We start from the raw sequence: 10,400 nt of genomic DNA, 5'->3' as shown, positions 1-10,400 counted from the left end.
GACAGCAGTATTATTGCAGTTTTGTTCATTGTTATTTGCATCAACTCGTGCACAAACCTGTCTAAGAGTTGGAGTCACATAAAGTGAACAGGCAGCGATTATATCTCTTTTTGCGTGCCTCATGTGACCTGAAAATGTATCTGACTTCAGAGCAGTCATTCGGCTGTTAAAAACCGAAACCAGATGACACAAGAAAAAAAAATTAAATTGTAAATTATTTAGCTGACAAAGTTAAAATCCACATGGTGGCTTGTGTACAGCATTGCCTAGTGCATCAACGTAAAGAGAAATGTGTATCCAAAAATTTGGTTTCTCTACTCCATTAAAGATGTAGCCCATGACATGTTTGTGGCAGACCTTTGAGTTCATCATTCTTTTATGAGAGTTGTGAAACTGGCTCACTAGAGTGTAGCATATCAGGATTCAGAGTGTTACTGGAGTACTCTGACCTCATGGTGATTAAAATAGAAGAAAACTAGTTGAGTCCACAAAGAATGAGGTGCTCCTTTCAGAAGCAGAGCTGCTGTGAAGAATGTTGTATAAAAAGACAACCATCAGCTCTTTGCTACATTTCAGTTTATTATTTTCTTGAAGACCTAGTAACGGGTATTACAGAAATGATGAGAGGTACGTTACAGAAATAATTGGTACCTGCATATTAGCACGATAAGGGGTGACTAATAAAATTTTTGTAGGGGTCTATAGAATTTTGCCTCCATCGAAATGCGACCGCCACAGCCGGGATCGAACCCACGTCTTTCGGCTCAACAGCCAAGCACCATAACCTCTGAGGCACCGCGGCGGCCAGTGATATTCTATTACTGTTCCTCGGTACGGTGGGTTCACGGTTTTGCGGTAGAAATGTTATTGGTGTATGCCTGTTGTGCATATATTGGCTGAATATTTTTGTTCAAAGTAGTGCAAAATTTGAGTTCTTTTTTCTCTTAGAATCCACAATTCATACTGTGGCAGCTGTTACACTTGTATGACACCTTGATAAAACTAGCCAAAAATTATAAGCTCAAGTGTGTAGCAAACGAAGAAGGGCATGGGACAATTATAGTAATTTAGATGGAGCGGGGAAGTTGTCTATCGTTAATTTTTAGATTGCAGATATAGTAAAAGTAGAAGATACCTAGGCAACATGTAAGACATAAAGCAGAGACCTGGACTTTTGGTTGCTTATAATGTGGTCAGCCGTCGCCCCGCCGCAATGGCCGAGTGGTTAGGGTGCCCGCTGCTGTTCCCAAGGACGGGTTCGATCCCAGTTGCGGCAGCTACCTATCAGTGGAGGCGAAATGCTAGGCGCCTGTGTACTGAGTGACATCAGTGCTCGATAAAGAGCCCCATGTGGTCAAAATTAATCCGTAGCGCTGCACTATGGCGTTCCTCATAACCCATGTTGCCTTCGGACGCTAAACCCCATATTCTATACCATACCATAACTTTGACGTGTTCTGTGTGCTTGACCATTTAAGCTGCAGTAATTGCTGAGCACTTGTTGAGTTTTCATGAGCGTTTTAATGTGCAAATGCACAATGTGTGCCGGGGTGCATATTGACAATTACTAATGCATGGCACTCATGCTAAGACTGGCGTGCATGTGAATATTTGTGTCCATCGTGTAAATAAACGGAAGTTGCATAAATAGTGAACTAAATGTAGTGTCAAAATGTCTGTGAAGAAAAAATTCTCATGTTTGCATGTGCTGTTGAGTCATTTTGATTGTAATGGCAAGCGTGGTTACGTTCAAGATTGCAGCAATATCTCGGCACATTATGATTTTGAATGGTAAAATTTTGTCTGTCTTGCATATGTTGCAGTTTCAAGTAAGGTGGACGCACACAGTTTCAACATTGCTGCCAACATGATTTGTGTAAATGGCTTTATTGCACACTGTTGGGAGTAAGGCTTCTAGTCCATCCGAAGTGCTCTGATGAAAAATACCTTTTATAATGGTACTTGTGGTTCTTTCATGTCATTAAAACTAAACTCAAATAATAAATAATGTGAGTTTGAGCTGCATAAGTTAAAGTTATGTGACCGCTTTGTTCATGACAGTACATTTGGTTCGGTTCAATCCGCTACAACGATAGAAGACCATTCTACTTTGAAACAGCAAATTGACATGCATTCAAGCTTGGGATGAGCAACAAGAGAGAAAGCGTGCATATTGTGACGATGCAATGTTGACCCTTAAGTGCCCCTGTTACGTTTTCAGTTTTCTTGCCTTAATTTTCTTATGGTCGCACTGGGCGACCCGATTTAGAAAACTGCCAAAAAATAGTCGCACGTCCTAGCTTTAGTCAAAACCAAGGAGAAGAAAACATGCATATTTATATTTTTGTTTTATTTTTATGAATCAATTTTATTGGCGTTTCCTTTGAATGAGTGTGTTGATTTGATTTGCATAAATGACTTTCTTATTTATGTTGCAATGTTTAACGTTTAATGCTTTTTTTCTAGTTTATTGCTGGTTTGGGCTATTTGTATTTACTTTTCTTTGAGGGAACGCGCGATGATGATGATGATGATGCTAGCGCTCTTACAGCGCCCCCTATAGTCAGTTAGCAAAGAAGAAAAAAAAACAACATGGCGGTTGTTTACATACGTTCGAATCGCGGTCGGCGGCTGTTGCGAGTGAAGTATTCGTCGGTGTCTCGTCTTTGTGGCGTGTGTAGTTCTTTAAATTTGCCCCTTTTTTGTTTGTGACCAGTAGACCGCCTATGGAATGCGTGTTTACCTCCCATGCGTCCCTAAAGGTGAGTGAGCAGGACGCAAGCCCGCGCCGCCCAGTACTGGCGTCCCTGATCTGGGTGTTTCCAGCTCGTTCTGGAAAATATCTGTGCATATAACTCTTGTTATAATCATCACGATGCAGTGCGTGGGCTGTGATATGTCGTCGCATTGACTTTCTTGTGATGCAAGGGTTGGAGAACATTGCAGCATGTCGTTTCCAGCCCGCCTTCGATCCTTCAAGACACTGATCTGGACACCGAATGGCGACAGTACCAGTTGACGACTGTTGTGGGTGCGAGGTGGCGTAGATCTGCTAGATCACAGAGAGAAAGAGAGAAGCAATTGCCGGCAGAATAATCGCAAGACTAACCCACCTGTGGCTCGCAACCACCTCAGTGGACTGAAAAATGCTCGGGACAGAGCGAAGCAATAAAGCTGCACGGTGCGAACGCTATAGATACGTTGCTTACGTCTCATGTAGTACCTATCTGAATTAAATGTCCTGGAATGCACTGGCAGTGTGTACTTCTGCTCTTGAGACCGAGTCGTCCTTCATGGCGCAGAAAGAGTGCACTGAACGCATGTGCATACGCTGGGCGGCGCACCTTAAAAATAAAATTGTTTCCATGTTCACTGCATGTTTTCAAAGGCACATGAGTTCTAAGGTAATCCTCTGAGTTCACGTTCTGTTGGTATAGTCATATTTGGTCTGTGCAATCAATGACTCTGTGCCCACATACTGTCAAAAAGCAAGATTTCTCAGATCTTTGTCAGCCAGAGATGATGTGCTGGCATGCATAAATTGATATATAGCATCGTAATAGTGTGACACTGAACACTTTATTAAGATGTAATAGCAAGTAATTTCGATGTTTGTGTAAGCCAGTGTATTTGCCTTCATTGAAAAAGATATTCAAGAAAGTGTTTTGGTGTTCGTATGAGGCGGGACAGAACTTGTGTACAAAGTATGTGATAGCCAAGTGCTCGGGGCGAAATGTCACCTACCACTGCCTCTCGCCGGGGCAGGTGGCTCTCTGGAATTCTTTACTTCAGCATACTGCAAAACTAAAATATGTGAAGAGCTGCGCTCAAATTTCGCTTTACCGACTGTAGTTATTGGCTGTCATTTTTTTTTTTTTTTTTGCACGTGGTTTACTGCTGATACAATAACACACATGGCTCAGTCTGTGCATTGTACTGCATGCTACTTACTGCATGCAATGTGCAATGCTTCAAAAGCAAGGGTTCGGGCAAGTTGTTTGTTCTAGTTAAGGTTGGTCGCTGAACAGAAAGGGACGACACGGGAACCAGACACACAGCACCGACTATCGAGATTTCTGTCAGTGCTGTGCGTCCGGTTCTCATGTTCATGCTGTCTTTATTTCTTTACAATGTGACCAACCTTAGCTTCAAAAGCAGTCTTCGCACTATCTATAGCGTGCTCATTTCGTGCTCGTGTCTGTGTACAGCACCTGGTGCTAACTGCTCGCTATACTGCACATTTAAATTTAGGTGCCAAATGTACTTCCTTGTGATGCAGTGTGTGCACACCAGGGAATGATCTCGCATTTTGCATGGTGCAGCGAGTACTCTTCTCCTTAACCTGTAACAAACTGTAGCTGTCTTTCAAAAATATCATTTTAGTGCATCAGCATCAGAACCCCCCATGTTGGAATAATCCGTCGGTCTGAAGCCTCAGGTGACAGAGTGGAGGGAGTGAAATCCACCTTCACGAAATTGCAGGGAAGAGGGAAGAAGAGAGGGCGGGAGGAGGCGGTTGGCAAGCGGTTGCAAATCTGAGTCGAAGGGTGGAGAGAGTGGATGTGTCACTGATGGATGGGATTTCATCGGGTGAGTGGAGTGGGGGTGTCACGTAGTGATTGATGGTACCCATTCGTACAGTCTGACCCTGTCAGCGGCTGCTCGGTCCGGCAGGAACATAATGCTAACTTTGGCTTATGGGGTTTAACGTCCCAAAGCGACTCAGGCTATGAGGGACGCCACAGTGGAGGGATCCAGTAATTTCGACCAACAGTGGCCCTTAACGTGCTCCGACATCGCACAGCATCGGGGCCTGTAGTGTGTCACCGTCGGAATACAACTGCCGCAGCCGGGATCATACCAGCGTCTAATGGAATTTGTTTAATTTTGTCGTTACACTCACAGTAAGATTAGTCTTTCCCAAGTACAAGTTGTATTTAATGTCAGAATCCAAGGAAGGGCAGCTTTCCAAAGCCACAGCTGGGCTTGTACGGCGTAATTAAGCAGCATTAACATCCTTTAGAATCAATTAACGTGTTTGTACCATGATTGCACAATGGACACAGTATTTATCAAGGCAAACAACGGCAGCGTATATATGCCTGCAAATGTTTAAATCAAGAATAGTATCTGCTAGCTTATTAAAAATATATCATTTATAAAATGACCGTCCAACTTCTCAGAAGTTCCAAATCTGTGGAGAAATACAAATTGCAGATTGCCAATATGCCTAGGAAAATACATTTTGGCTGTCAAAAAAGGATTAGGAGCACTTTATTATTAATTACGCGAGGATGGTGGAAAGATGGGTCGGGTCACACCCAATAGTGCAAAACATGAACCCTTGGAAAAGATGTGAAGTTGTGGTGCCTATGCACTCATATGCTGTGCATAATGGGCTGCCTTGCATTACCATAACCTGTCCAGGTAGACTGCCACAAGTCAATAAAAATCTCCGATATATACAACCACAGTTTTCAGTTAGGTAGACATTTTATTTGTGACATTCTTAATCTAGCTGGCAGGCTATCACCAGCCCGAGGTGAATGTGACGTGCAGGATGAAACGGGTGCCATATGTGGATACTGGAGTAAATGTGATGTGATGAGCCTTGGGAGCATTCCTCTTCACATGGCGCCAGGCAGTCTTGCGGCCACATAATACGGCTGACAGTGCTTCATTCTGTAACCTGTAATACCGCAGTTTCTTGTCGGAAAAAATTAGAATGGTAAGTTTGGTGCATTTATTACATGGTGTGGTCAGTTGAACTTTCCCCAGATTTTGATGATTGATGTAAGGAAAGCGTTTATTATGCGAATGCATCCATTATTTAAGTAAATATGGTGTACAAAAACCTGGAATGGAAACAGAAATCAGCATCTGCAGGATTGAAACAAATTCCTAACAACTTTGCCACAGCACCATACCCATGGCTGCCAAGCCACATTTTAGCCCCTAGCCTTTCACTCTACACTGTCCTTAATCTGCTCATTTCCAATGGGCCAGACATGAGGCCGTATGGCACTCAGGTATCCGTATCAGCCTATATGGACATGCCACGGTGTCTACTACACAGCTTTTTAAACACTTGTAGCAACAGTGTCAGTTTTCTCAGAAGCATGAAACTTTGTTACGATTAGTTTTATGACACACCCAGCACATTAACAGGTATTCTAGCCAAATTATAATTTCGTTGCAGTTGGGCTTAGAAGCATTTTTCATTAATGAGTAAAAAGGAAATGACATTAACTGGGCACTATGTTTCATCTAAGCTGCCTTCTCGACAAATAGGGGCATTTTAGAATTTCTAGGCAACAGAGTTGGCACAGTGTTCCCATCACACAACAGAAGGCTCATTGCTTGGAAGGCTGGTGGAGATACACTGTGTAAGAGCCAAGCAAGTTCATTTATGAAGTGCTTTATCATGTGAGGGAAGGCTATTCACGGCTGTTTCTACCATGGCAGTATAAGTTCGTGTCACAAATTGCACCAGCAATGTTCTGAAAAATGAGTAATACTTTTTTCTGTTGCAAAATAAGAGTTGTCTTTTTGGAAAATAAGATGAATAGTAGTTTTGCGCTGCAGCTTTCAGTGTGCAAGATGACAGCTACGGCTTAGCCTTTTGTCAAGAATACTTTTTCTCATATGCATTGCAGAACTGTAGAACCACATATTGTCAACTGCCCTAAAGGCAAGGTGTGTTGCTGGGCGAGTTGGCTGGGGTACATCTTGAGAAAAACAGCGCTTGCAGACAAAAAACTAGAACGAGAAGGACACACAACTGCGCTGTTTTTTTCTTCTTTGTGTCCTTCTTGTTCTGGTCCTTTGTCTGCAAGCGCTGTTTTTCTCAAGATGTCCTAAAAGGGTGGTGCACTGTGACAGCACGACGCAACAAAGAGGAATGCAGCATGGAGCGACACTTCATACTAATTTTATTGAAGAGCGCATGCCTCTATGAGTGCATCACATGCAGACAAAATGAAATCAAGCAGGGATGACGAAGAAATAAAATTATAGTGAATGCAAGGCAGGTATGAACAAGAAAATGAGTGCACTAATTTCCCAAAGATGAAAAATGTTTGCCAATTGTCAGAGGTTCTCTGTTGAGCAGTGCCAGAGAGGGCGTACTCACACAAGCAGATTCTGAGTAGGGAATGAGGGGCCTGAAATATCTCCATTTCTTAATTGTCGGGTTTAACATTCGGGAGCGACACATGGGCTATGAGGGACACCATAATGGAGGTCTCTGGATTAATTTACACCACCTGGGGCCCTTTAATGCACGGTGACTTTGCACAGCACATGGCCATCTTTGTATTTTGCCTCCACTGAAATGTGGCCGCCATGGCCGGATCAAACCCACAGCCTTCGGGTAAGCAGTCTAAGAACGCCAGAGCCACTGAGGCGCCGTGGCGGGATGAGTTCTCCATTCCTAGGAGGAAAGTTTTGGGAAAAAGGAATGACTAGAAAAGAAATACCAGAGGCCTGTAGTGCACCCCCAATGGTGCTGCTTGATATGGGATATGATGGCGCACCTTTCTCATGACCATGTGGGCTTCAAGAAAATTAGCAAATGGCACTCCTCTTCCCTGCTGTGTCTTGAGCTTGCTATGCTAAAGCACTTTGTCAGAATAGCCCGCCAACTAGCTCATAACATAATCCTACTCCCTCACCTAAAATCTGCCATCTTCAGCTGGCAGGGCCTACAAATGCCAGCACAGTCAAATGCTACTTTCTGGCTGCTCTGCATCTGGCACGAGTGTAGCTCCATTATAGCAACAGCATGCATGTGCTTGCACATGTGCACATGCGTTGCATGGTCAACACGTACATGTGTACATGTTGTGGCAAGCCTCGCACTGCTCACAATGAAGCTCGCAGCCACTGCACGATTTGCTAGTCCTTTCCACTGTGTGTTTGAAGTTCACCAAACTTTGTGACTTTGCATGCCACTGGCCATCTCCCACTCTCTCAGTACTGGACTTAAAAAGCGCAATCCCCACTTTATGCTTCCTAAACAGGGCAGATTTGCGGTGGTCTGCTCCTCCTTTGACACCTGTTGTAAAGTTTTTCGGATGTGAAATTGAAGAGTACTTTGATTAATGTATCCAATCACCCATTTACCTAGCAGCCGCCGCGGTGGCTCAGTGGCTATGGTGCTCGGCTGCTGTCCCGAAAGACGCGGGTTCGATCCCGGCCGCGGCGGCTGAATTTCTTTGGAGGAGAAATTCGAGGCCCGTGTGCTGTGCGATGTCAGTGCACGTTAAAGAACCCCAGGTGGTCGAAATTCCCGGAGCCCTCCACTACGGCGTCTCTCATAGCCTTAGTTGCTTTGGGACGTTAAACCCCATAAACCAAACCAAACTAAACCAAACCATTTACCTAGCCACCAAAGTGAGAGTACTTCAGTGCCTTGTGCACTGACTCCAAGTGATTATTTGTTGTTAATCCAATGTACTGCCGATAGCAGTAAGCCCACTGACATGCCCTCTTTGCTTATGTTTTCTCAAAATTTCTGATGAAGCCAAAGGCAATTAAGCTGATGCTCTTTGGAGTGGATACCAAGAAGTGCAGGGAGCAACTGTTGAGACTCAGTCTCATCTGTCCACTTCATCAGAGTGTGCAGCATGTCCCTTGTTGTACTCCTGCAGTCCTTGTTTGTGACTGTATTCAGGTGCGTGCTCCAGTTGTGTAACACCTGCCAGCTGTAAAGCAGTCGACTCCTCAAGGGACCCATCACCTGCTCCCATGCACTGCCATAAACAGGGGCACCGTCAGACATACTAAATGCCTGACATGGTATTGTGTTTTTTCTTTGATGGCCTCGAAAAACCTCAACACAGTGCCTGTGTTCACCCTTTTTGAAATCAAGTAGGCACACGGGATACCAAAGGCATCTTGAGAAATTGTGAGCAGGGTTGTCAGTTGGAATTAGTACTTATTTATGCCATGGGTGGAGTCAATGCACAGTTTCGCTGCCCCCAATTCATAATGGAGCTCTCGTTGTGGGAACGTCATTAATGCTAGCTCAAAGTCACCATCATGACTGTTGGAGTCACCCTTCTTCCTGTAATACAACAGTGGCGACTCATTTTCTGCCCTCATTTCTTCGACCCATAATTCAACACTCTTAAAATCATCTGGATCTCTCTGCTCTGTTTTGCCAATCCTAAACTTATCTGCAATGTTACGGAGGTCCTCAGTGGTCACAAGTTGCATCCGTGGGCTTGATCCACTTGTACCTGCTCGGATGTTGTGCACAATGGTTTTTTCTGGCACTCCTTCTGCTAACCGGCCTGAAAATGGTACAGAAAAAAACTGTTAACATCTCTGGTTCATCTGTCTACAGCCATGTAATAAAGTGACAAATACTTCTGGTCGGATTCCTTCGTCTTGCACTTTGTTCCTTTTCACAGGTGACGCACAGTTCATCTTACTTTCATTTCACTTTTGTAGCACTGCAATGCACACGACAAAATGGTTGTTTCAAAGCCAGATGGACTTTATTTTTATGAGCTTGAGTGTTTAAACTTGCATACTGCAATGCAAAACAGGGAAGTTATATACAGCGTGTTATAAATGCAGAATATAACAGCACTGAAAATGTGGACAAGAAAAGAATAAGGACATGTGCTTCTCATCCTGTCCCATTTCATTCTGCATATTCAAAAAATGCACCGATTCGCCTGACAGCAACCTTTAAAGGAGTAGAGACACCAAATTTTTGAACGCGATCTTTGTTTCTTTGGACTTGTGCACAAGACAATAGTGTGCACGAGTCACAATGTAGAATTCACTTACGCCAGGTGAATAATTTCTAAGTGAATATTTTTCTCATGCTGTTTCAGTTTCAACACCTGAATGACTGCTGCTAAGTCAGAGACAATTGGAGGGCATGCCAGTCATACATAAACTGAAATATAAATGCTGCTTGTTAATTTTTTTTTTTTGCGATTTCAACTCTTGTGCAGGCTTGTGTTTTATATTAGTGGTTTTTGAGGAAAGGAAATGGTGCAGTAACTGCCTCAACCATGCCATGAAGGAAAGAAGGAGTGAAAGAAGCAAGAGAGAAAGGTGCTGTAGTGGAGGGCTCCATAATAATTTCGACCGCCTGGGGATCTTTGGGCACTGACACTGCGCAGCACGTGGGCACCTCTTGCCTCCATCGAAACTCAGCTGCCGCAACCGGGTTCTAACCCGGGTACTCCAGCTTAGTAGCTGAACACTCAAACCACAGCCGTTCCTGCGAGCGTTACTGATGAAGTGCCAAAACAGCCAAATAATTCTAATTAATGAAAGTTCACTGCAGACGATCTGTCTTATGAGAAAAAACATGGCCCTTATACAACCATTAGACTGGTGGCGTTGCTTTGATCAGCAACAAAATGCCTACGCTTTTG

General features: G+C 43.8%; 1 long non-coding RNA gene across 3 annotated transcripts; it reads right to left on the bottom strand.

Moving 5' to 3' along the window:
• Positions 1 to 5,474: 5,474 nt before the first annotated feature.
• Positions 5,475 to 10,400, bottom strand: LOC149365483 (uncharacterized). 3 transcript variants are annotated; one of them, XR_016282864.1, is made up of 4 exons: positions 9,373 to 10,400; positions 8,383 to 9,296; positions 5,751 to 8,124; positions 5,475 to 5,689 (listed from the first exon to the last, which is right to left on the bottom strand). It is a non-coding gene; the product is annotated as an uncharacterized LOC149365483 (long non-coding RNA). The 3 variants fall into 3 exon arrangements; XR_016282862.1 differs by having other exon boundaries at positions 5,475 to 8,124; XR_016282863.1 differs by lacking the exon at positions 9,373 to 10,400 and having other exon boundaries at positions 5,475 to 8,124; positions 8,383 to 9,361.

This window comes from Amblyomma mixtum, chromosome 1 (assembly GCF_055824585.1).
Source record: "Amblyomma mixtum isolate Tamu chromosome 1, ASM5582458v1, whole genome shotgun sequence".
NCBI lineage: Eukaryota > Metazoa > Arthropoda > Arachnida > Ixodida > Ixodidae > Amblyomma > Amblyomma mixtum.
This window is presented reverse-complemented; position numbering and strand designations above follow the sequence as displayed.